General features: G+C 37.9%; 3 long non-coding RNA genes across 3 annotated transcripts; all 3 read right to left on the reverse strand.

Annotated features, from left to right (window-relative positions):
• Positions 1-1,001: 1,001 nt before the first annotated feature.
• LOC120440199 lies at positions 1,002-4,773 on the reverse strand. Its single transcript, XR_005613064.1, has 3 exons — positions 4,696-4,773; positions 1,440-1,584; positions 1,002-1,338 (listed from the first exon to the last, which is right to left on the reverse strand). It is a non-coding gene; the product is annotated as an uncharacterized LOC120440199 (long non-coding RNA).
• An 8,945-nt stretch (positions 4,774-13,718) lies between these two features.
• LOC116322651 lies at positions 13,719-14,854 on the reverse strand. Its single transcript, XR_005613063.1, has 3 exons — positions 14,791-14,854; positions 14,527-14,618; positions 13,719-13,911 (listed from the first exon to the last, which is right to left on the reverse strand). It is a non-coding gene; the product is annotated as an uncharacterized LOC116322651 (long non-coding RNA).
• A 1,264-nt stretch (positions 14,855-16,118) lies between these two features.
• On the reverse strand, positions 16,119-20,453 carry LOC120440201. Its single transcript, XR_005613066.1, has 4 exons — positions 20,168-20,453; positions 19,499-19,528; positions 18,055-18,131; positions 16,119-16,185 (listed from the first exon to the last, which is right to left on the reverse strand). It is a non-coding gene; the product is annotated as an uncharacterized LOC120440201 (long non-coding RNA).
• Between the last annotated feature and the right edge of the window lie 6,887 nt (positions 20,454-27,340).

The raw sequence follows: 27,340 nt of genomic DNA on the forward strand, positions 1-27,340 counted from the left end.
TGTCTGGTATAAAGGGCTTTCCTACTAAGCTGGAGAGCCAGAGAAGTCTATAGGGCAGACCTGCAGAATAAATTTGTTGGTAGTGAAGACTCTGCAGAGATTTCATTGAAAGAAAAGCTGCACATAGTTCATGAAGCCTTTTTTTTAGTTAAGAAGTGTACAATTCCTCAAAACAATGATGCAATGTGTGTCTGGCTTTTCCGAAAACCTCACAAGTTATTTGACGGTAGTTGGTATCTTATCAATTGTGTTTCAGTGTTCAGCTTGCTACAAGATCTAAAACATTAATTAGATTTTATAAAGATTAGAAGCTTCAGAATATAGTAAATGAACTTTGTTTCAGACTGCGTAGTTTGGATTGTGAGTAGCAGACACTATCTCACTGCAGCCTGAGCTGATAAGCTAACAAACTCCAGTGGTGACCATTTAACAACAACTATAGAAAAAAAACAACCTGTAGAAAAAAAGGTAAATTCATTGCGCTTGTCAAATTCTTTACATTTAATTAACATTACTAGGTTACACTAATCATATGTGTCAGTTAAACTGTCCAAAGAGTATCTATCACTATTAAAGCTTCCCAGTTCAATTCAACAACTTAATGTGTAATGGAAGAAAAATACAATGATATTTTACATGCAAATTCCTTAGGGTCTACATGAGATGCATTTCCTGTGATTTGATTAATTTTTACTTAATGTACGAATGCTGCATGGCAGTCAAGGATTTCTCCTTGAAGAATGAATTGCACTGCATCTGCTAATTATCTGTAAGGATTTACATGCTCTACAACTGCCCAGATTAATAACTTGTTATTTGAAATCAATTCTGAAACACAGCCAGAGATGAGTGTTTTAGAAGTAATCTTAATAATGAATGGATTTTTGGTTAGATATCTTAGTTAGTTATTTCTTTTGTTAGGTAGAAGAAGGGTTCCTGGTGGGTTGAAGGAATCCAGAAGGGGGGGAAGCACAGCAATGGAGAGTAGGCAGGCAGGTGAGTTTTCCTTTGGAAGGCATGTGACCTTGTTTCTGGAAACAGCTAAGTATTGCAGGTTAGCTCAGAACTCTCCACAGAGCAGAGGAGTTAGGGACCTTTTTTCACCAGGGAGGTCACTGGAGTTAGACAAGAAGGCAGGATTAAACAAAGCAGGAGGCAAGCACAAGAGCATAAAAAACCCAATTATGATCAAGGAGGTGACAATGATCTGGTGGAGAGTGGAAGCACAAGCCGGTTTGATGAGGAGATGGAAAACAGATGTGATGACTGAAGTTCATGAAAATCAGAAGCTCTGCCAGTGGACAAGGTCCAGTGAGAACAGCCAGCCCACAACTCCATCTGAGAGTGAGAGATGATATGAAGAGAAAGAAAAACAAATAAGGGGGACAAAAACAGACCACCAAGACCATGACAAATGTAGATGCAACAATGAAACTAACCTGCATGTGTGTGGACTGGAGTACCTCAAGAAAATCCATGGTTAAGCATGTATTCAGTTTACTAGGCCTGAGCTTTGCCTTACATGTTTCTGCACGTCCGTTTCTTGGTGGTCCAATCCCTGGCCATGGAAGGACGTGTGGTAAACTTAGGAAGGGAGAAGAAATACAAGGAAGAAACGATAGGTTCAATATAACATAAAGTTGGCTGAAATGTGAAGTGAGGGAACAGAACAAGCTAGAGGGAGAAAGGAATAAAGTAAGATTAGAGGTGCAGTTGGATGGCATAGTGAAGAAAAATTTAGTTACTTAACAGTGTAAAAAATATCTGGGAAGAAACAAAGTTAAATTAGTTTAATTACTTGTACACCATTATATCTGCATTACCTACCCTGCTACATTTCCCAAAAGGAATGTTTAAAAGGACTGGGTAAGCAGGAAAGTGTACTGTTGGAATTGAAGATTTATCTAGCATTTTCTAGTGTGACTGGTCTGTGGCTGTATAGTCAGTGTGGTCAATGGAGGTCTTCAGCTGTTGGCTCATATTTTCATATTGGTCAACAAAACGCTCATACTTTGTAATGGCTCTAGTTAATCTTTTAATAGCCTTTAAACAAGACTTCCTTGCATAATTGTTTCTTCAGTGCTTGTAAATTGGAGATTCTAAAGATTTTGTGAGTAAAAGCTTCAACTTTTTTATGTAAGTTCTTGCTGATTGTAGCTATATAGATATACTAAGGTTGGGGGATTGGATGAATTTATCAACCATCAACTATAGGCTGAGCCTTTTACCGGTCATTTTTACAAGAGCGGTTTACTTATTTATTTCCCCGCTCATGAGTTAGTTTGCTAATAATATTGTTTTAGTAAAAGCACTTTGGATATTCTACTGGTGAAAAGCTTTTCCAGAGCTTGTTGATGGAGCTGCAGAAGCTGGTAACAGCCTAGCATACTCAACCAGATGGTGGACACGTAAATGCTCAAGTAAATAAGCCATGTTTGAGTCGTTTGTTGCCACTATACGTCTGCGCAAGCAGCACACCCCTTTGGTTACATCCTCAGGTTTACTTCTTTCATCCTGTTTAAAGCCAAAGAATCCAGAATTGGTGACTTTGTGTTTTTTTTGGCAACTTGTTCCTCCATGTTTGGACTTCTTCTGTGTTATAAATGCACAAATCAGTCTGTGCATGGCTACATTGTTCTGCCCATCAAAAAGTCACCTGCGCAAATATGTCACCTATCGTCATTTATTGGCCTGATGAATGTCGTTGAAAAACTTTACATATTGCCCAACCTTAACATATACATGTATGAAATGTTTGACACATGTACTATGTCTCAATATATTTTCTATGTTTAATTTTCTGCTAAAGCTGCTCTTTTGGGGGTAGAATTCTGTTCTACCTCATGCACCCTGTGTGCTATTAACCCTGGATGTTCTAAGTGCTGAGGAACTAATCACCCCTTTTGACTCAACATACACTAATATCCTGGACTGTGTTGCTCCATTTAGGATTAAATACAATAATCCACTATCAGAGCCCTGGTGGAATGATACTCCCCATGCTTTCAGATGAATATGTACAATGTGAGTGGGAGGAGGATAAGCTCAAAGTCTGCCTTTGTGTGACTTCGTATCAAAATAAAAGAGAGCTGTTAACAAGTGTTAAATCAAATATTACATCTAACTGTTTCTCCAATATTCATAGACCTTAGGTTCTTTTCAGGTTTACAATAAAAACTTGATAGACAGATAATGCAGCTTTTATAACACCATGCATGAGCTTTGAAAACTTTACTCATTTGTGTGTCATTTCAAGTTGCATTATAACTACTGGAGGTTTAGAAACCTCTGATGTTTTATGTCACTGAGACACCCTGTCTGTGATTGTCTATTCAGCTATGGATGCATGGATGGATGGATAGATATTCTTCCAAGTTTATAAAGCCAATTTGTAAAATCCATTTATTAAAAGACTCGCATACCTCAAGCAATTCTCTTTCCAGCTCTTGAAATGCATTTGTAATTCTTTCCTTCCCCTCTCCACGCTCTTTATTAGGGGACCAAATAGCAATTGGTGGGTGAACTCTGATTTGTATTCCTTCAGCTCTAATTAAATTTGTTCTGGTAATACAAAAGAAAAAAGCCATCAATAATAAGAGCAAACAAACAAGTGGGGTGCATGCATAAAACAAGAAGAACAAATCTGCTTTGGGGCTGATTGTGTGCAGATGTGATTGATACAAAGTAACTCTCCGTGATGAAAATGAGTAAATGAAGAGGTCTGATTTAAGTTTCTGTTGTTGTTTTTTCTGCTACTTGTTGTAACACTTGTGTTAGAGCTTCCTTCATCATTTCACGATGACGAAAAAATACATTATATTTCAAATACTCAACAATAATTGCTAAGTTGAAGCATCCTTTCTTTGCTAGTTGAATATTTATAATACCCCAATCCCCCGTGTGTTCCTCCTAAAAGTTGGGTCCTCTCTCAGACATGTTGCTCTCTCTCAAATGAACAAAGACCTCTAATGTTATGCTAGAGCTACTATTCTAATTTGAACTGAATTGAACTGAATTGACTTGACCTTCCTATCACCACTGGGACAACTTTGGACTTCACCTTCCACATCTGCTCCAACCATCCATTTCTGTCAGCCAATGTTACTTCTTGGTTTTCCAGTGCTCCTTGTTGCTGTCAGTGGGAAATGCTATCCTAACTGCAGTGTTCTGCTCCTTATTAAGCAAATAAGTAAATATAATAATTCCACTTATTGTTTCAGTTGGATATCTGATGGCCAGTGGTGCATATGCAATAAAACCTTTGATCTTATTCTTACCATTGAGCAGGCCTCTCAGCACCCATGTTATCTTCTGGAGCTATTTTGGCTGTGGCTGACCTTGCATCTTTATCAAGGTGCCAGACAAAAACATGGATGTGCCATGGGCTCCCTGGTGTTACCTATTGTAGCCAACCTTTACATGGAGGAAGTGAAAAGAAAGGCTCTTGGCTCTTTTAAAGGGACAGTACCTAGCCACTGGTACAGATATGTTGATGACACCTGGGTCAAAATCAAAGTCCAAGAAGTGGAATCCTTCACTGCTCACATCAACTCAGTGGATAAAAACATAAAGTTCACCAGGGAAGACACAAAGGATAAGAGTTTGCATTTCTGGACTGTGCTGTGTGCATTTAGGAGAATGGAAACCTCAACATTGAAGTTTATCAGAAACTCACACACACGGACCAGTACTTACTCTTTGACTCCCGCCACCCTCTGGAACACAAACTTGGAGTAATCAGGACCCTACATCACCGGGCAGAAAATGTTCCCTATAAGCCAGAAAGGAAAAAGAGGGAACACACCCTTGTAAAGAAAACTCTTAAAACATGCGGTTATCCTAATTTTGCTTTCATCAAATCAGCAAAGATGCACAGAAAAGAAGATCAGACACCAACTAGGGAGAATCAGAAGGACAAACAAAACAATATTGCCATCCTTTATGTAGCAGAAACTCAGGAGAGTCTTCTCCAAGCACGACATCCCAGTGTACTTCAGATCCAGCCACACACTCAGACAAAAACTGGTTCATCCCAAAGACAAAACTCCCAAACACAAACTTAACAATGTAGTGTATGCTGTACAGTACACTCTTAACCCGAATTAGTTGACTTTACTCGCAAATTGCGAGGAAACCCGTTGCCTTATACCACTTTAGTTTTTACACAAGCTGAAACTAAATACGTTTAGTTTAACTAACATGGAATGTTAAGTTTTTACACAAGCTGAAACTAAATAGGTTTAGTTTGACCAACTTGGAATCATAAGTTTTTACACAAGCTGAAACTAAATATTTTTAGTTTTATTAACATGGAATACTACGTTTTTACACAAGCTGAAACTAAATAGGTTTAGTTTAACTAACATGGAATGTTAAGTTTTTACACAAGCTAAAACTAAATATTTTTAGTTTTATTAACATGGAATACTACGTTTTTACACAAGCTGAAACTAAATACTTTTAGCTGTATTAATATAACATGAATTTTCATATTCATATTTTTTTGTGTAGTCAGAATTATTGAATAACAAGATATTACTTGTTACTGGTACTTACTAAAAAAATTAGATTGTATTTTCCTCTAACAAAATAACTTTTTTATGAATTATAAAAAACATTGTTACAATGAAGTTGGATAGGAAAAAAAACAAAATCTTCAAATGCTCCAATGCATTTTATTTTTAAGAAAAAGCCACAACAAAGCCAATGTTAATTTGTCTGTGTGGTAGTTGAATGTGTGTGTGTTTGTGTGGTAGTTGAATGTGTGTGTGTTTGTGTGGTAGTTGAATGTGTGTGTGTTTGTGTGGTAGTTGAATGTGTGTGTGTTTGTGTGGTAGTTGAATGTGTGTGTGTTTGTGTGGTAGTTGAATGTGTGTGTGTTTGTGTGGTAGTTGAATGTGTGTGTGTTTGTGTGGTAGTTGAATGTGTGTGTGTTTGTGTGGTAGTTGAATGTGTGTGTTGTGTGGTAGGTGAATGTAACAACCAACAAAAACAGAATTCCCAAAAATTCCTGTTACAAACAGGATCTGCACCATCTGCCTACATTAAGGCAGGTCAACAGACATACTAACAAAGACTTTCTAATTAGAACAATATCCAACTCCATCTACAAAGACTTATGATGCAACAACTTAAACAATGTCTGTCTTTCAGGTACAACTCTTCAATTTTTACTTTCACGTCACATGCTTCTGCTCACTTCTAAAGCATCTAAGTGTGTGTGTGTGTGTGTTTGTGTGTATAGAAGTTTATGTGTAGTGTTTTTTGTTTGTAGGTGTTGTATGGGACTGTTCTGACTGGGTGCTGAATGTGTCTGTTTCTGCGTTTTGTGCCTTTTTGTTGGGCTGTTTTACAGAACCAAAAAGGTGAGGAAAAAAAACAAACATGTCACAGTAGAGATGACATCACTTTACATTGTAAGCTGATTTTTCAAAGATTGTATCTTTGGCTTTAGGTCAGTGTGGCCTAATGAGAGCAAAATCTGTTGGATGAACAGAAAGGTCAGCTTCATACTTTTAGGATAGTTAAGATGGAGTGTGTTAAGGTTCAAAAATATAGGGAAGGAAACACAGGAGGAATGCAAGTAACCACACTGGTCCAAAGGGTAAAGACGATGATTTTAATGAAATGACACGCGTGGGAGAATGAGCGGACTCTGTAAGCAGACAGCCCCACAATCTCATCCTCCTAACATCAAAATACAGTTTTATATGCATCAGAGTATATTTAGTGACGCCCCCTCATTGCGTCATCACATACATCAGCTTCAAAACCACAAATGTTCTATTTGACAGCTTAAGGCACAATTAAAAGTACACTGGCTTCCATCTTCTCCCGGTGGTTTCCGTAAGCCAGCTCAGCTCTCGCATCGTGCATCTACTGCTTCATCAGTCAACTCTCACCTACACCCTAACAGTGTGTGTGTGTATGTCTCTGCGCGTGCACAGAGTGTGCATCTGCTTTCTGAACCTTAGTTGACCTCACGTAGGCAACCAGGCTAAGGCCATCCTGTGTTGTGATGATCTTAACTTCTATGTAAAATGTATAAACTCATTATACAAACCCAGACTCTGGTTTTGGTTTCACTTTTGCAAAAGCACACCGTTTCCTGTCAGCCTGCAACTCAGTTTTCTCACCCACGGAAGACTATATGTAAGAATATAAAACATTCAGAAACCTTTAAATTATAGATTCAACTGATTATAACTGAACCTGTAATAAAGACTAATATAATACCAATATATTTTGAACATCTGAGTGCATCTGAATGCAACATCACTTGAAATGGTAATGACGATTATAAAATAGCAACAAATAATAGCAGTAAAATATTTCTATTCTCGATACTCCCTCTCTTGGTGACCCTTAAAAGGGTCACCATACACTTATAACATTACTCTGACCCTCTCTAGAAATGCCAGCTCCCCTAAGAACACTCCATGGGTAAAGTCAGGTTGTCCTTGGTCCCTCTCTCGTGGAAATCTTCTCCTGTAAAGGATAGAAAACACTTTCCCCTACTTTATTCAAACCTGATTCCAGCTAATATTACTCAAAGCATGAACCTAATTTTGTATTTGGTTTTTGACTTTTTTATTTTATATCTCACTCAACCGTACTCAGCATTTGTGAACCTCTGAAAGCGTTGTCTTTAAGAGGATCAAAGGAAGCACGTCTCTGCATGTGCTTCCTATTGCTCCTATCTGATCATCAACATCCTGTGCACAAACTGTCGCTGCTGCTGCAAGTTCCCTCACCTAAAGTCACCTATCACAAGAAAATGTATCAAGGAAATCATCATAACGGCTTATTCTACTAAAAGGATAAAAACAACCACTTTAATCATTACATGTAAACACATAGTTAATTGCTCCTAAATAAACTTCATCATAGCTAAAAGCTGAACTCTAACTGTATTTTGAACTCCCATTTCCTAGGTGATAACCTGTTTGAATCTATCATTTTATTTCATTTTGCTGCTTCTAATGTAATGGTACATTCTAATTATATTTTATCAGTCATTATATTTTATCAGTTTTAACCAAAATACATAAGCTTTTCCCCCTTGGACCTGGTTTAAAGCAAAAACTTGATCCCTTCAACAAGTATTTGTTATCCTGTAACTGCATTTTATATAAGAGGACTAATTTAGAACTGCATGTGTTATCTCCATATTTTACATGTCACCCAATTTAGTTACAAACGAAACTCCTATTCAGTTAAATGCTAAATGGATTTCAGGCCTTTTGCCTGGAATCAATACTGTCAGGTCTTAATGAACTCTATATGTCTGTAAGCGTGTGCAATCCTTCAATAACTCAGGTCATTCTCACAGTAGATTGGCTAATCATAACGTTAACCAAAAGTTTGTGACCCTCAAGAGACGACTCTCTGAGCCACAAAATGCACAAAAATGCAATGTGTATGAAAAATCATTTCTACATATATAATCTCCAATATTATTCATTTGAGTCAGCGAGACTTTTAACATCCTCATAAAAGCTCTCCTCTACCCTAAAATAAATCTATTTACTATCTGTTCAAAAGAAATCCCACATTTTCTACTCATAAAATCTTCACTATTTTCCCCAAAGCATATCCTTTATTCCCACAGTTTCCCCTTTAAATTTGGTGTACAACTTCTTATTAACCCCAGCAATTTATCTTCTAAACAGAATTCGGTTCATTTTACTCCTTTCTTTAGAATTAACAATCTCTGCCTCAGTTTTACCATCTCTAAATTATCAAACAACCCCGATCATTATAAAATCCTAGTAAAACCCTTTCAAATTAAACAAATTAAATCTTAAATCCCTCTCTTTTTGACACATCTCATGTGGCAAAAACTCAACATCTTCACCCAAGCTTAACAAATCAAAAGGAAAAAGGTTAGTCATTTCATTTCCCAGAACAGCTCAGCAATTCTCCTCTCCGGTGTTTTGCTCCAGCCCTGAAAACCTGTGTTTAAGGAACAAAATCAATTCAATCATCATGTCAAATCCCCTCCAACTCGTTGCTCCATGCAAAGTCTGGATCCTTGGAATTTCCTGAAAACAAAACCTGTGCCTTACATTTCATACTCAACTCTCCCTTTATGATCTAGTCTGTGTCATGACACAAAATAAACTTAAACAGAACAGTTATTAATCATGTGTTACCTCAGTTAATGGTAACTTAAGTTACATCAATGTTTCCCTTTTAGCATTTTATAATGTATCAATATGGTCTAACCCAAATCAACAAAGCAGAAATTCACTCAAAGGAACATCAGCATCCCCAGATTTAAGTCTCCCACTTCTCCTGTTTGTCAACCTTTTATTTATTTCCCCCCTTGGTCCAACCACTCACATTCACTCCCATGCATTCACACATGATATTTTTTTGCTGATCTGCAGCCTTCCGCGCACGTCATCAGATGCTCCACATCAGCAAAATGAGCTCAATCATTTGTTTTATTCCGTTTTCGTTTTTAGGAAAATAGTTCTCTATACTTTTGACTGGATTGAATCGATACAATCCATTTTTAGACAGAGACTTGCCGCCAATCAGTCTCTGATTGTAATCAATTATAATTCTGTAAAGCCCACCTGATTTTCGTACTTGGTAATTTGTCAGCGCCGTCCGTTCACTCTCTTCCAGGCCTGCTTAGAACAAAAATGAAAAAGAGAGCTAATTATTAGCTCATCAAAGTACAAAACAAAATCACCTGACAGGTTTTTTCTCTAAGTGCACTGTTACAAAAACTATGGGCCCTTTTAGACATGTCCATGTTTATCAAAACTCCCTCTCTTGAAATAGAAACAACAGCCTCAAAAATCTAAAACAATCTTAAATTTCACCCGTTCAACACACCGAAAACCTCGTCAAAAGATCAAAGACCGTTTTCATTCAGCACAAGATAAAAACCAATTTCAACAACGTATCATCCTTAAATTATAAATTTCCTGTCCAAATCTGCCCCTCTGAACAGACCTGACCACCGTAATCAAATATCCTGATACTTTACCATTATATATTTCTCCCCATACTCTTCATCAGCCCCGATCTCTCTTGAACTGAAAGCCTCCGACACACACGCACACAGGAAGTGTCTTTGTCACTCACTCACTCCAGCTAATTTGCATAAACCCACAGCTCAACAGCCAACTTAACAAGAGGAATACATGTTTAAACCTTATCACATTATTGAATTATTTTCATTTTCTTTCTATACTAATCACTTACTTTGATCAATCAGTGCAAGAGCACTCCTGAGTCACTCTTATAGAGACTTTTCTTTTGTTTTTCCATCTTTTTAAATCTTTCCATCAATTGTATTAACCATTCACACCATTTTAACCCTCATGAAATTAGCAGGCTGATTTAATTACGTATGTTTGTGTTCTTAGCCAGGTTTTAAGTCATTATCTGTTCATTAATCTTCATGAGCTTGTCTCTGTAAGGTTAGTGCATTTTCTGTTTGTATGTGTGATTCTTATAAATGTTTCTTTATGATCTTTGTGATCTTGTAAATGTTTCTTTTCCAGTGTTCCAAACTCCTTTTGACAGGGTGTGTTTTCTCTCTTTGGCTCATCACTGGTCATTGTGAATGACATTTCCCTTCGTCTGTGCCCAGTGGCCTTACCTGTTAAATCCGTCTCCTCCAGTGACTCCAAGGTCACTCCGGGACTTAGGTTCGAGCAATCGTGACTGCGCCTTGCCTTAGGTTGTCCCAGGGTTTCGAGGTGGGATCTTACCCGTCATGGGCTGTCCAGCCTTCCATGCCCGCCTACTACAGGAGCCAACTGGGCAAGAGTGTTATCAGATCTAGGGGACACACTGGTTCTGGAAATTAAAGGAGTGTAAACTGCTTTCTTTATTAAACTTTCAACAATAATTTCACATGTAACAGTTTGTGTACGTGCGTTTTCAATTCATTAATGTAATTGTTAGTTCCTGTATTTATTTCTCTCAGTCTGTCTCTTTTCTAAACCCTGTAATTAATATAATTTTATTACTTTATTACTTTTTCTTAACACATGCATTCGCTTCATCTTCTTAGAATTTAACTCTGTCTATTTCTCTGGGTGCTCCCCTGACATCATCAGTCACACACACCTTCCTCTCACACACACTTTTAAATAGAGCTCTTCCAAACATCAGGACAACTAACACTTCTCCACGCACAGGACCATTCTTTAGGTCAGTTTTATAGCATCAGTCACCCAATAATCTCTTAACTGGGCTTCCCAAGTGTATATACTTATGTATTTTCAATCAGAAAAAATAAACTCAACCTGTCATAACATCTCTCATGGATTTCTTGAATTAAAAGCACTTTCAAACTTTAAAACATCCTACTTTTTCATCACCCAAGAAATATATTTCACACTCCTTTATTCCATACACACCTTTAAAAGTTCTAACCTCTTTAGTCATTCAGTAATCGTCTCACACACTGCCTTTTCTCTCTCAAACTGCCATTTTCCACTCACTCAGACAAATCATGCAGAGTCACTCAAATCAAATACTGACAGCACTCACACAGTTAAAATCACTCGAAATACGCTTTCATACGAGTATTTTGGACATGCCTTCCATGATCAGAAAGAGCAAGTCAAAAGAAAAAGAAAAAGAAAACTGAAACCTCTCATCATCCTCACGGCTTCTCCCCACACACATAACTGAAAATAAAACACACCAACATTTATGGCTCACGAAATATACATCTATCAAAATTCAGTCATTTACTATACATCCACACTAATATATTCACACTGTATTTACACTCTCATAATAATCAAAACCAACCTCTTATATACAGGCATTTAGCAAAAAGCTCAGTCCTCTCGAAAACTGAAACCACCCTCTCTGCGCGTCACTGCTGCTCATTTGCATTTACACACACAATCAGTGCACTTCCGGCTGTGCATGACTGACACAGAGACTGATCCTACTCATAGATCTCATATTTTATATTACAGACGTCTTAAATTACAACTGCACAGATTTTTTAGGCCTTGTCGCTCCTACAAATTTCGACAAATTTATCCATAACGGTCCAACCGATAAAAGTCCCTGACTTTTTTGCGACCAATTTTAGCCAGTATTCCGTCCCTGACGGTGGCCCGATTGCTAATGCCCTAACCAAATTTATCGTAGCCAAAAAGCGCAAATAGGAGACTCTAACTCCTAGCAATTTCAGAGGTTCCCAAGTTCTCTCTCCCGCTGTCGACGGTACTATCCCTACTGTCCTAGTAGGTCTAAGATCAGCGTCCTGTCTTAGCGCAAGCGTTACCAAGGAGAAAATGCGCTTCTTAAGGGTCCCAGACTCCTCGTCCTCAAGTAATTTTAGAATAATTTGAAACAACAATCTACACCCAAAACAGGATTAAGATTAAGGACAACCCTCAACAGTTTTAGAGATTCCCCAGTCCTCTTCGGATGTTGCCCGAAACTATCCCTAGTCATCGCTAGGTGAAGGATAAATTTCTCTATCCAGCAGGGGCGTCACCTCCGAGAAAGTTCTTAAGGGTTGCATAACCAATGGGACTTGAACCCACACAATGACCAAATTCCCTATCATTCTAAAGTTCACTTCGCAGTCCAACTGCTTTAATTCTCTTTTCATTCCTTTATTCTCATTACTCAGTACTGTCACTTATACTTCCTTATCATTATCATTACTTCAACCTTCAACTTTTCACCAAAATCAAAGCAGACATCTACCAGTAGTTTCAGTGAGTAGACTTTCAATTTACACAGCCCAATTTGACACACTTTGGTTCATAAGATCAACAGGTGGTGCCTACCTTTTGTTATATGCCGGCTTGTCACTCACTTTGACCACTGACCAATGCCTGAGCGCCTGGCCTCGGACCTTTCTCCGTCCTGTCTCACTTCCCCCCTCGGACGAAGCCCCCAAATGTTAAGGTTCAAAAATATAGGGAAGGAAACACAGGAGGAATGCAAGTAACCACACTGGTCCAAAGGGTAAAGACGATGATTTTAATGAAATGACACGCGTGGGAGAATGAGCGGACTCTGTAAGCAGACAGCCCCACAATCTCATCCTCCTAACATCAAAATACAGTTTTATATGCATCAGAGTATATTTAGTGACGCCCCCTCATTGCGTCATCACATACATCAGCTTCAAAACCACAAATGTTCTATTTGACAGCTTAAGGCACAATTAAAAGTACACTGGCTTCCATCTTCTCCCGGTGGTTTCCGTAAGCCAGCTCAGCTCTCGCATCGTGCATCTACTGCTTCATCAGTCAACTCTCACCTACACCCTAACAGTGTGTGTGTGTGTATGTCTCTGCTGGCGTGCACAGAGTGTGCATCTGCTTTCTGAACCTTAGTTGACCTCACGTAGGCAACCAGGCTAAAGGCCATCCTGTGTTGTGATGATCTTAACTTCTATGTAAAATGTATAAACTCATTATACAAACCCAGACTCTGGTTTTGGTTTCACTTTTGCAAAAAGCACACCGTTTCCTGTCAGCCTGCAACTCAGTTTTCTCACCCACGGAAGACTATATGTAAGAATATAAAACATTCAGAAACCTTTAAATTATAGATTCAACTGATTATAACTGAACCTGTAATAAAGACTAATATAATACCAATATATTTTGAACATCTGAGTGCATCTGAATGCAACATCACTTGAAATGGTAATGACGATTATAAAATAGCAACAAATAATAGCAGTAAAATATTTCTATTCTCGATAAGTGCATACGTGAGTCCAAACAGAATGCACATTGCTTTAGGCAGATCTTGGATGTTTTCCATCACGACTTCTCCCTCAATGATAATTTTCAACAAGGTTGGACTTGGATGCTGGGCAGATGTGAGCACAGCCTCTTCACGCTCAGTGAGAAGAATCCCGATGTCAAGGTCACGGAAAAAATCAGCATCTGATTCCTTGTAAAACAAAAGTACATAATCATTAGAATACTCGTTACAAAAATAAACTTCAATCATGATACCATGAGAGTGTCATAGTGAAATGTAAAAGAAAAGAGTGGAATAGAGGCTTCGGGAACACTTGGAAGTGCTATAAAACAATCTTCATAAGTAGATTGACAGGGTTATTGAAACAAAAAAACAACAACCAACCAACCAGCGTTTAAATATGCAGCATAATATAGGAAGGAGCGTCGATACACCAATCAAAATGTAGGGTGGTACCTTCAATTTAATTGGGTCAAAAGCAATTTGAACTGGATCAGTATAAGTGATTTTTCAGACTTGATCCGGTTCTAATTCCATTCTAATTGTGTTAATTACTTCCTTTTATACTTAGACATTCTTTCTTTGCATTCCTTTTGATATTTTATTTTCATATTATTTTTCTTTTGTTCTTTTTCCAAATATATTTTGTGCATTTCAGGTTGATTATTGTTTCCTATAACCTCAAAGCGTTTTATTTACTGCAGGCGTCTGTCCAATCAACTCTTGACCTTCTCTGTGCACCTTGCATGTGGGTGAAGCTGTGCCAGGAGACGTTTGGCTAAAAGAACACAAGAGTGTACTTACAAAGCCTGCTTTGAAGAAGGTTGAAGGATTGTCCCCAGGATGATTGGAAGCCCTCTGAGCACCTGTGTCCGGATTGCAGTTGGGTCAGTAGTCTTTGGGAATGAAACAGAATAACAAATTAGGCGACTAAAATAAAACAAAATAACTTATCAGTAAGAAAGCTACTGATCAACAATAAACTGAATTACACAAACTATAGACTGGGACTATGATGTTTGTAAAACCTGTAAAGAACAATACTAAACATAATTTGTATGAACTTACATTGGTCTGTTGTGAAATCTGAGTCAACAACTGTCCAACATTCCCTCTCTTGGAACGAAATAACTCAAGGAAAGCGAGGACTGTGCCGATCGATGTTCTCATAAAATTCCTGCTTGAGGTTCTTGCCCACAATCCTGCTGAACTCCATGAACACCTGAAAAATACAGAAAAGAGAGAGAGTAAAAAAAAGCACTTAACATAACCAACCTGTACAAGACAAGCCATCTGCAAAGTAGAGCTGGAGAAACAGCCATGAATGTCATTTTGTGGAATTTTAAGTTTTGATGTTTCTATGTATAAACGACATGCTCCACATTAAAGTCATCCATGTTTTCCTTAAAGGGGTCAAAAGAAATCGACATCTAGGCACATTATATAAAACACAGATAGTTATTAGTTATCTTTGCTTTTGTGAACATACCTGATCTTCTGTGAAGAGGGCAGGCCAGCGTTTCACCATCATGTTTATGGGGGTTCAGAGTCCACAACCTCTTTTCTTCTCAAAGCAAAAGTCTGATCCATCTTTTGTTTTACAAGAAGTCCATTTGGGGTTCTCTTCTGCATTTCATCAGCCAAGTCCTTACGGGCCTCTTCCAGGGCAGCTTGATCAAATCCATCCGGAAAGTTGGGCAAGTAGTTGATTTCACCTTTCTTTGCCTTTTTATCCGCTTGTTTGCTGGTTGTCCATCTGATGAATGCCTTCCCGCTTACCGGCATTTACTGCAACATCAAGGCATCCTGATTGCCTGCGCTTTGTTCTATAATTTCCCATTTTATGCTTTAGACTATTTTTCCAACCACAACAGCGAGTGACAGAGCCTCGCTCCTGGAGACAGGGGTGTTTGTTTATCAGTGCTGTTGCAACACTTTCAAACTGAGCAGCAGTTGGGTATGCTGTGTAGCTATACATGCTTTCTGCCAGTCTCTCTAGTATCTCATGTTTCAGCTCTTTTGAGACCTTAAGGTGTGTTCCTTCACTCATAAACAGCAAATCTGCTTGCCTCAGTCTATACTCCACATCAACAGAAAATGTTGGAATGTCAAAAATTCTGGCCATGGTTCACGTCGATCCTGAGGTGAATGTGAGAGTATCTCTGTATCTGCAGTACTTGTGTCGCTAAAGGCGTCATCAGATGAGACAGGCACCAGGTCAAAGACAGGCAGGACTTTAATGGTTGGTTTTTCTGGAAGTTCTTGAAGATCTGTTAGATTACATAGTTCATTATTGAATTCAGGGTCTTGGAATTGGAGACTGAAGTTGTATTGAAGTCCCAGTGACTCTCGAAGCTTGGTTATCAAGTCTTTTACTGTAGAAGGCCTTGAATGTGGGATGACTTTCCTTATATCTGCCTCTGTTAGAATGACTCTCATGGTCATTTTCTGGTTTGCAGTCATCTTGGAAATAGAAACAACAATTAGAATATAACTTTACATATAAAAAAAGGAATTTAACGGCTAAACAATCACTATGTGCATCACAAAAATAGTTGATTAATGCATTTGTTGCCTAAATTCAGTACACTTTTTTTTTTCCTTCAGAAGAAACATCACTATGAAAATAATTAAGATAACTTAAATGATAGAAGTGTTTATGATTTCAAGTCAAAATATTTGAGAGCATCATACTGGGCTTTGGAAAACACTGAACAAGCTGAACTATCACCAACACAGAAACAAGTTATGAGTACTATCCAGAGGGGAAAAACTATGGATGTCCATGAGATTGAAGTTGTACATCCAATAAATGTGTGTTGTTTTTTGTTGGTGTTGCTTGTGTCTGTGTGGTACATGACTTTGTTGTTTGTCTTGGTGTTCTATGTAAGATAAGAAAATTATGATTTATCCTGAGATTTAAGTGGTAATTCCATTTTTAGTCTATTTCTATAGAAGCCCCCTACTCAAATGTACAAGAAAAACATTTACTAAAATAGTCAGACATTTATGAAAAAATATAAAACCCTTCTCAGACTGTATTATTATATATTTCATCATGAGCTCTAAAATTAGACAAAAACCTTACAGTCTAGACTGATTGCAGAAACCACACTTTTGCTTTTTAGCATATAATATGACGCTTGAGGGTCACTACTAAATGTTGACCATATGTGTATGCTGGAAGAGGAACACATCATTTAGATCTTTCAGCTGCACCACACACAGAGAGGGGTTCCTGCTGTCACAGATGAGTTCAAAAGACCTCAGATGCTCGTGGTACCAAGCAGTCATCTCATTACAAATAAACAGGATCTCGGTGTTGAGTGCCACTATCTGTTTGATCTGCCTAAATGAAGGTAGCCCAGCGCATGAACCAACAGAGACTATCATGCCAGAACGATATGTAACTCCATCTACAGAGACTGATGATGCAACAAGCACTGATGTGAGCTGAGGAACTTTCCGGCAGAAAACCTGTTGGACATCCTCAGGATAAGATCTGATTGATGCTGTAGTGACCTTGTCCATTTCAACTGATGGCCTGAAAAATGAACTTGTGTCCAAATAGTAAGCCATCATTTTCTGATGCTTAACAGCCAATGTCAGAGCTACATTTTTGAAGTTGTGGGCATTACGTATGACCCGTTTGAAGAATTTGTGTTTCCCCTCAAATCGCATTGTCCAAACGTCTGAAAGGGGACCAAATGCTTTGATCAGCTCGGGGTAATGCTCGAGGTAGTGATGTTTTGGCCGTAATCTAAAATCTGGGAATGTTGTTTGCAACAATTCTCTGTGTTCTGACACTTTGCAGTCAAGGAAATGTACTGACTCTTCAGTGTGCTTTGTTGCAACAGCCAACTCAACAATCTCTTTTAGGAGCAGTAAAATGTTCCATGCATCGTCTCCCTCAGGGACTTTATGGCCAATGATAAGTGGGAGCAGCCTAAGTAGAGCCCAGTTCTCATGGCCATTGCCCCAATGGTCCCTTTGGTAGAGAAGCTGTGGGAAATTGGCTGAGGCTGGTCAGTTTTGTCATCAAAGGCATATTCAAAAGCTTTTATAGCATAGTTCAGTGTGTCTATGGTAAAATATTTTTAGAAATCATGTTTGAAATGCAGAGTGATAGCTCAACAGGAACAATCCTTCCAAAAGGTCATGGAGGATGTCGGGGGGATACCCATGGACAACGTGAAAATGCTCCAGACCATCAGTCAGTACACACTCTCCTTTAACACCATATTGTTTTGCCTTAGTAGGATCCTGCTTTACCTCCTGCACCTGCTGATTGTGAGCATCAATAGTGCGGGGTTCAAAAGCACCTGAATTTACCTCTTTGGCTTGCATCTCGTCCCTTGTTGCCATGCAGAACCTGCAGAATCTGTCCACCGTAAAGCTTTCGAAGAATCCTGCCAGAGAATGAGCAGCCAGGTTATCTGCAGCCACATATACAACTGTCCCTTTAACACATTCTCCCAACTTCTCAACATAGACACCATGTTGCTCCAAAGAAGCTAGATCTTGAATGAGTGGGTGGAGAATTTTTGCATAGCCAAATTCTTTCACATAAGAGGCTTTACACAAGACAGCAAGCTGGATGGAGTGGAGTGTGGATCTGTACTTTGATGGGACATTAGCTATCACCCAATACACTGCACTCATTTTGTGTTTCTTTCTAGATGTTCCCAAAGGGTTGGACACTTCAAAATCATCTGTATATAGTCCAACAGCGATTTTGAATTCATCCCCTTTAAGGAGGTCATTTTCATTACAGTATGTACCATCTCTGTATGAACTGTACTCATGTTGCACATGCTTTTGGATGGAAAGAGCTTTATCCAAAATGTCTGCCCTACTCAACATCTTCTGTAGCATTGGATGCAAAGGTACATATACAGCACTACATTTTTTTCCTCTTTCAATAAGGTACTCTACTGGTTTAACCTCTGTAAAGTTTTTATTCACATATGCTGCTCTCCTTTTTGTAGTTGATAAGGGGCCATTCTTGCCACAGAATTTCATCATTACATTACCCTTTTCAGCAGCCCTTACTAATTCTTCCACAACAGAATCTTCCACATTTGTATGTGGTTTGAGAATTTCCTTGACTGCATTATGCAGCAGTGGCTGGGCTAGTTCACAAATCTGTAGCAGCTGTTTTATAACTTCTTGTACTGTATTTTCTGGAATGTGTAGCACTGTTTGCATCTTTAAAAAAGAGCAGCAAGATTGTGCTCCAGCTGTTTTTCTAAATCATGAAGATCTTCATTGGTAGAGTCCTCATTGTCTTCCGATTCGGAGGTGTCATTGGGAGGCTCGTGATATTCTTGTGCCATTTCATTAGTTACATTACCAGCAACAATTTCCGGCCTGAACATCCTCCAGTCGAGTGTTCTGTGCTCTTTACTTCTGTGTGCATTAAATGTAGAATACACACTGGTGTGAAAGTTGCAGCCATTAAATGGACACTGGACTCTGTGATTTACCTTCAAATGTGTACTGCGCAAGTGAGTGAGGAAGACTGCTTCTGTGCAGGGTGCAGAAAAGTCACATGACTGACACTGAAAGGTTACTTGTGCAGTATATATTGGCTGTGGAACCTGGGTTTTTGGTGGATCTTTGCTAAGTGAACCTTGAGTGCATTCATGGAGTTGAATGTGCACACACATTCTTGGTGTAAGCAGGAAATGGGGCTGTTCTTCCATAGTTTCCGTGTTTTAACCGGTAATGTTTTTAAAGGTAACCCTTTTCTCACACATAAACTCACAATACTTACACTTCCACAGCATCTTCACAACACAAGGATCTGTAAAACATAAAACAAGAAAACTATCAGACCAAAATAATATTGCTGTATAACACAAAAAGTAATAGAACCAAAATATATGTGTTACCATAAAACTGGCACGTAAATAGGTAAGAGAGAGTGAGGAGAACGAGAACAGAGTTCCTACAGGTTAGTTAGTCTTTTAAGACCTTTTATGTTAAAAATGAAAGGTGGCAGTATGTGTAAAAGTTGATAACAAGCCAAGCAGAGTTGTGAAAAATTAAAGAACACTTCAGAAGGCCACAAGAAAGTTTGTCTAACAATGTTGTTTTTAACGTTGTTACATTTTTTTAATGTTAATCATTTCTCTAAGACATCGTGTTCTGAGTTTCTGACCTGGGTCATCATAGTGTTCTAAATCGTTGATTCAGCAAATATAAACTTATGTTACCCTATATATCAAAGTAATTGTGGTTGACAAATTAAACTGACTAAATCTAACTTTATTATTCTGCTGACAATAATAGATGGACTCTAGCTAGCAATAAGTAGCCTATATATTACCGATATGCACCAAGTTTAAACCGTACAGTAAGTGACAGCGTCAAAAATACCTCAAGCTTTTTGGTGTTGCATGTTCCAACAAAGATATTTATACTACTTATTTTACATACTAACCGTTCAAGGCGTTCAATGCTGCTGAGAAAATGTCGGCAACAGTCTGCTTTCTTCCCTCCCGCAGAGTCCGCGTTGAATCCGTTGCAGAGGCCTTGTGGGGCGCCCAGTGAAGTTTTGAATTAGGCCCCTCCCCTTTGTTATAAAACTAAACACACCAAGTTAATTCTACTAAACCGGATTAGTGGCACTTACTATTTCAGCTAAAAAGTACAATTAACTAATGTTGTTTAGTAATGATAGCAGGTTTTTACAAAACATAACAGTATAAGTAATGATCACTCAGAAGTTTAACTAGAAACAAAATCTGGGTTTACAGTGTATAGCGAGGAATGCCCAGACCTCTACATTGGAGAGACCAAACAGCCACTTCACAAGCGCATGGCACAACATAGAAGAGCCACCTCCATGGGACAAGACTCAGCTGTTTATCTGCATTGAAAAGACAAAGGTCACTCTTTTGAGGATGCCAATGTTCACATTTTGGACAGAGAAGATAGATGGTTTGAAAGAGGAGTGAAAGAAGCCGTCCACTGTGAATGACCATGTTTGAGCAGAGGCGGTGGCTTACGACACCAACTGTGTGCCATCTATAATCCAGTTTTGAGATCCCTTCCCAGACGCTTTAATGGCCACTCACATCCTGGGCCATTTGACCTCAGGAAATCACATGATAGGGTGGGGCTAGGTCTCACAATGAGGTCACCCGAAACCTTGGCTGATTGTGACACATACTCGTTTTCACACCTTGGCTCATGTGATTAGGTAGAGGATCAATAAGGGGTCCACAACCCTCTTTGGGACCGTCCCATAGGGATTAAAATCTTGGACTCTCCAACAATTGCTCTTAGAACTGAAAAAGCTTCTCGGATGAGAGGTGAAACATCTCCAAGAAACTTAAAGAAGTCCAGATGCGTTTTCTTTCTGAGCTCCTTCGATTGCAGACAATGAGGATAGCTATAAGTACACTGGAAACCCACAGGCAAATTGGAATCATGGGAACTGTTAAATAAGGAAGTGTGTACTTTTGTTATATGTCAATAAATAAACAATTCTGTCAAACATCTAATTCTTCAAGTTTTTTAGTGAAAACCAAAATCACAAACTTCCAGTGAGAGTTTAACCATAAAATAGCCACAAAATGTATAATCCTAATACCCCTTTGAAAGTTGACATATTCAATATATACAAATACATAAAGTAGTTAAAACAAATCAGATACTACCTATTGTTACTGATCATATTGCTGATATGTTGAATATTAATATTTTATAATAGCTGCGCTGAGTGGGGTGCAATTTTGTTTTTACTATTCAGTGTGATATTGAATGATCTGTGCGCTACAGTACAGACATTTTTCAAACTATATTTGTTGTTAGCATATAAACATCAGTAGTAGGTGTTTGATGTTGGTGAGTTATTCAGTAATTTTTACATTTTGTCATTTTTACAATCAATAGACAAATTTCTAAAAAGCTATAAAACCACCATCTTTCACTATAAGATATTCTTTACAGGTGGAAGAGCAGAAAATAATAATCAAAATATCAGTTGTAGTACCTCTGCTAATGAGTTTTACCATAAGTCTGAAATCAGTAATTTAGTAGGTACAGGAACACAATTACTTGTTTTCAAGCATTTGCTCCTTTAGAACTTTTTTGCAAGCATGGAAGTAGATATGGTTATTTCTTCTACTTAGTTTATTTTGTGGTTCCTTTCAACCCCAAACTAATAGGCTTAGGTACTCAGGCACAGCTAATGGAGACTTCATTTGAGCTCATGCTGACAAATCTAAACTGAAGTCAGCCTGAGAGAACCTCTCCAAGACCTGTGCACGGTGGGATTCATTTGATCTCACTCTACATCTCACTGGTGGACATGAGGAAGAGAAAGTGGTTTCTATTAGTATGAAGCAGAAAATGAAGAGAACTCAGACTCACACCATGCTCTCTCAGTAAGTATACACAGAGGTATAGTGGTACAGTTTTAAAAAAAAAAAAAGTAGTAGAAAAAGAAATTCTGTGTGCTTGGGAGTATCTGCAGAGGTATGTACTCTTTACAAAGCTATTAAAATATTTACTTGTTTAAAATAAATTTAGTGTGGCCCCAACCTTCATGTTTTTTATTATTTACTGACCAGATACCAACCAGTTGTGGCAGGACTGCCATAAAGGTACTGCTATTGAGAGAAATTCTGTATCCATTATCTTGCTCGACTACATCTTGGCATTTGAAATAGATGCAACGTCTGTGATTAGTTGGCAATCCACTGCACCACCTGAGCCTAGCTGCAAACATATACAAATCTGAGAATGTCCTGAAAATACTACAGCATATCAACATAACTGTAGATTGCTACAGTTGCAGTGGCAGTATGCCTACAGACACATTGTGCATCGTGTATTTGTGATCTGAACATCAGACACTAGACATTACCCAAGCTTGACAACTAAATGATTGAAACAAGTGTACGCCCCTTAGCTTGATTAATGTATTATGTTCCAATAATGTAGGTAGTGAACCAACATGAAGTCAGCCAGATGGCTGCCATTTCAAATTCCTTACAGGCCAAAAAAAAAAAAAAGAAGAAGTATGAATAAGTTGTTGGTATTTACTGGGAAAAATAAGCTGTCATCTTTAATGGTATCCAGAATGCTCTACAACAATGCCACCTGACTTGAATCAAATTAAAATGAATCCTTTAATGTCATTGTTCCTGCACTTCCAAATAGTCGGCAATGAAATATTGTTTCGTATAGATTAAAAAAGAGCGTACATAGTAAAGTAAAAAAGAAGAGTAAAAAAGTAAAAAAAAACCACTTTCTCCTTAGCTTTTTCTTACTCATTATCATAATTACTGGTAAGCCTACCCGCTCCTTTAAACCCATTGGATGTTATATCTGTTAAATTAATTGCCAAAATACATCTGACAAATACTTAAACAGTATCTCATGTCAAGATGAGATAGCAGCTAATTGATTACTTAAACATAATGGCTATAAAGCATTACTCAAGGTTCTTAAAAATAAAATGCAAGCAGGAGTACTAACAAGCTGCTTTTTAGAAATGACCTATGAAATTTTCTTTTATGCGAGGACAATTTACTCCATATTTATTTCAACTCCTTACATCCCTTCTGCGGTTTAATGTCTACCACTCCTTCTTTTCTGTGCTTCTTCCTGGCTCTCCTTTCCTCTAGTTCCCTCCTCCCTTCATTTACTTTTAGCGCACTACACAAGCTAATCAGTGTCTAATCTCACTTTTAATTCTCTTCCTATTAACCTCTTGATATCGTTTGTTTTACCATTACCCCTCCACACACAAACACATGCTTAAATTACCATTTGTGCAAAATAGCAGTTTATTTCCACATTATGACAGCGATATTGTGAGTTAATTATAAGGTGCAAATGAACATCACAGCAATTAGTGAAAGAGGCAAAGGGAGGGAGTGGATGCAGAAGACTGCTCATAAGGCCAACTACTATTTGTTTCCCACATGGTAAGATTACTGGGACCAGTTCATTTTATTGCCTGTCAAGGATTTTTAAATTTGATTTTTAAGCAAGTACCTCAAAGATGTGTTCATATTAAAATGAAAAATTACTCCTGTCACTGCTGTGACAGGAGTAAAGAAGGAAGTTGGTTGACAATGTTTTTAATCTTCTAATCTATCAGAAGGTTAAGGTGGATAGATGGGTCAACAAAAAACTTATCTACCATAAATAGCTAAGCAAGTATTTTTAGAGATTTTTTATTTGATTGTTTTTATAGCACTTTGTTTTGTGCAAGTATTTCAATACTTTTTTTTTTTTTTTTTTTAAAAAAAAGCTTTTTTCTAATGCTAGTTTACACTATATAAGGTGACTTATATACCACCTAAGCAAGATAAAAAAAAACCCATCTTGGTGAGTGAAATATCAAGTTAGAGTTTAGCTAAGCTAATGTAGCTAACTATAGTGTTGGCATGACAGCCAGCACAGTGTCTTGCTAATGTGTCTGTGTCTGTTTTATATGGCTCAAATTGAGGTCATAAATAATTTGTATTTGTAAATCAAATGCGTATGTGTGAACTGAGTTTTGTAACCTTGTAAACCAAAATATCTGAAAATTTTATGTTTGTGCTGTCTGTAGATGAGAATTTGTGTGTGTGTGTGTGTGTGTGTGTGTAAAAAAAAAAAAAAAAAAAGGAAAAAAAAAAGAAAAGAAAAAATGATTTGCGTTTGTAAAAAATATTTACACAAGTTACAAATTTTTTCGTTAAGGTCTGGTTGCACACACAAATCAAAAAACTACGTGTAAACAGCTCTGGTTGCACATACAAAGCAAAAAAACTGTAAAACTGCACTCAAGTTCCTTCACTTGCGTGCAAGTTTAAAGTTGCAAGTACAAATTTTGACCCGATTTTTCTTCCTTTCAGCTGATTGGTCAATGTCATGTCAATCACAAATTTAACAATCCAATCAGAGAACAGATGGGTTTGGCTGTTGGAGAGGTGCTTCTTTGAACTTGAGTGAAAGGAGTTAAACAGCTTGTGTTATTATCATTATTATCATTATTATTATTATTATAATTATTTTAAAAATCCTATTGGTACCCACTTTGTAGTGGCATTGTTTTGTTTTTATTTTTATTTGTATTTATTTCTAATCTGGAGTAAGATTTACACCATATACCACTTATGTTAATATTTTATTTCAGCGTACAGTAAATGCAGTCTTTTAAGTTATTCATTGTGCTTCTGTATTGCAAAATAAAGTGTTATAAACACTGTCAAAGCCTCAAGCTATTTCCTTGTACTCCTACATCTTTTAGTGCCTACCTCTCAAACCTAAGCACTGGTCCTCTATTTTGTAGCGGGTCTGAGGACGTTACATTGGTTACACCTGTATATTGTGTATTTTTATGTTTCAAAAATATTTTTCTTTTCTTTTTATTTAACTGATGTCTCATTTCTGAATCTTTTTTTAAATACCCTTGAAAAAAGAACAATAACGCAAAGAAATTTAATCCAAACCAAAATCACAAGTAGGATATGGTGAAAATAAAACATAACCAGTCAAAAAGATGCCTGTTCTTTTGGCATAAACTTCTTTTGGTCATATATTTAGGTACGCACATTTATTTCATTTGTTTCTTAATATTTATTTACAGTGAGCTGAAGTAGCCATGGTCTATTCTGGACAAATGGAATTTCAATTGGTTCTCAGAGGAGACTATTAAAAACCTGGAGCCTAATACACTTGGTGTTTTTCATCCTTCCCACAGCACTTAACTGCGATTTACTTGTAAATGTTTTAGTGTACAGGGGGTTAACATGAGTGTTATCCAATGTTCCTGTCTCAGTGCAAGGTCTGGGATTGTGCATAATTAGGCAACTGACAGCAGCAGACTATGCAGGTGAAAGGGTATTTATTAACCTCATATGATGAAAAACTGACAGATTTCTGTGGGGTTGTATTATTTTTACTCTTTAAACTCCAGATTAGGCACACATCAGTAGCTTGATATGTATGTCCAAGAGCAGGCAGAGACCTGAAGAGACTATTCCTTTCAAATGCCTTGGGAAAACCATCTACCTTGTTTTCATTTCCAATGACTGGTGTTAGAGGAGGAAGGCAGGACTTCAGGGAAACAAGAGGCTTAATTGGCTGAGCTGATGGCAACACACTTAAAGTTAGAAGTGCATGAGGCATAGATCGTAGACCTGGGCCAGTTCCCAGGTGAGGACTCTGCTAGAGGCACTTTATAAGTCTCAGACCAATTTGCTGTGAATAGAGAGAGGAATATGAAGAGGGAGCAAGAAGAAGATTGGGATACAAAGTGAAATTATACATAAAAACAGGTTTACCATGTTTTTTGTCATTTGTGTGTCCACAACTTTCATCTTCCTTTTATAATTGTTCTTTTGCTGCCAAAAAAATACCAAATAGAAGGTAATTAGGCCAAGACAGTCCTCAGTATTGTAAACTCTATTATGCAGGCTTGAACAGGCCCTTTCTTTCTTCTTTTATTTCTTCCTTTATTCCTCCCTTCCATTGTATATTGCCTTGCATGGTACTTGTTGAAAGTTGTTGTGGAACACTTGATAAATTCTAGCCAGACTGGATATTACAGTGCATTGGAGTACATGATCTGTGCAATTCATGAATGCCGTTCTGTGTGTTGTCCTTATACTTGCAGTTTTTTGTGGAGTTTTGTTAGGGTTTTTTTTTTTCAAGTTTAAATGAGCTTTTCCTTTATTTTTTATGTATACAAGAAAAGAAAATGACAAATTCCATTTAAAGAAGTATTTGGGACATTTTTGATTAAGGTACTTTAGGAACATCACTGAAGAGGTGGGAATCGCTTAATGCTCATCCTTAATAAAGCTTTTTGCCTCAACAATTATATAATGTTTTTATCCATCCATCCACCCACCCATTTTCTGCCATTTATCCACCCTATGACAAAGTCACAGGAACAACACTCTAAGTAGAATTGCCAGGGCCTTTTTCTCCCCAGCCACCTCCTTTAGCTTTTCTTGTAGGACACAAGACAGCCAACAGATATAATCTCTTCATCATGCTCTGGCCCAACTCCGAGTCTCCTCCCAGTTGGACATGCCTGAAACACCTAATTTAACAAGAAGGTATTTTAGTCAGATGGCTGAACCCCCTAAACTGGCATCTTTGGAAGTGGAGGAGTAGCAGCTCTAGTCTGTACTCCTCACTCTATATCTAACTGAGAGTGGAGACAACTTTTAGAAGAAACAAATGTCTTGCATATGCGAGCTCATTCTTACCCACAGCTAGCTCATGGCCATGCGTAAGGGTGGAAATGCAGATTGAGCGGTAGCTCGACAGCTTTGTTGTCATGTTCAACTATCTCACTGATGAACAAGACACAGAAACAGTTGAATTCTTGCACTTGGGACAGCAAATCATTCCCAGCTAGGAATGGGAAAGCCACCCTTTTCAAGCTGTGAACCATGGCCTCAGACATGAAGGTGATTCTCATTCCAGGTCCTTTACACTCCACTGCAAACCACTCAAATGTAAGCTGAGGGTCACCTTTACAATCTGAAACTATCAAATCTGACACCTTCCAACCCCTGGGTGCATTTTTATCTGAATGAATTTGTCATGACACAGGTGCTTGGAACATTATAAAACTGCATTAAATTATGATTTGTGA

Source organism: Oreochromis aureus, linkage group 1 (genome assembly GCF_013358895.1).
Source record: "Oreochromis aureus strain Israel breed Guangdong linkage group 1, ZZ_aureus, whole genome shotgun sequence".
Lineage (NCBI taxonomy): Eukaryota > Metazoa > Chordata > Actinopteri > Cichliformes > Cichlidae > Oreochromis > Oreochromis aureus.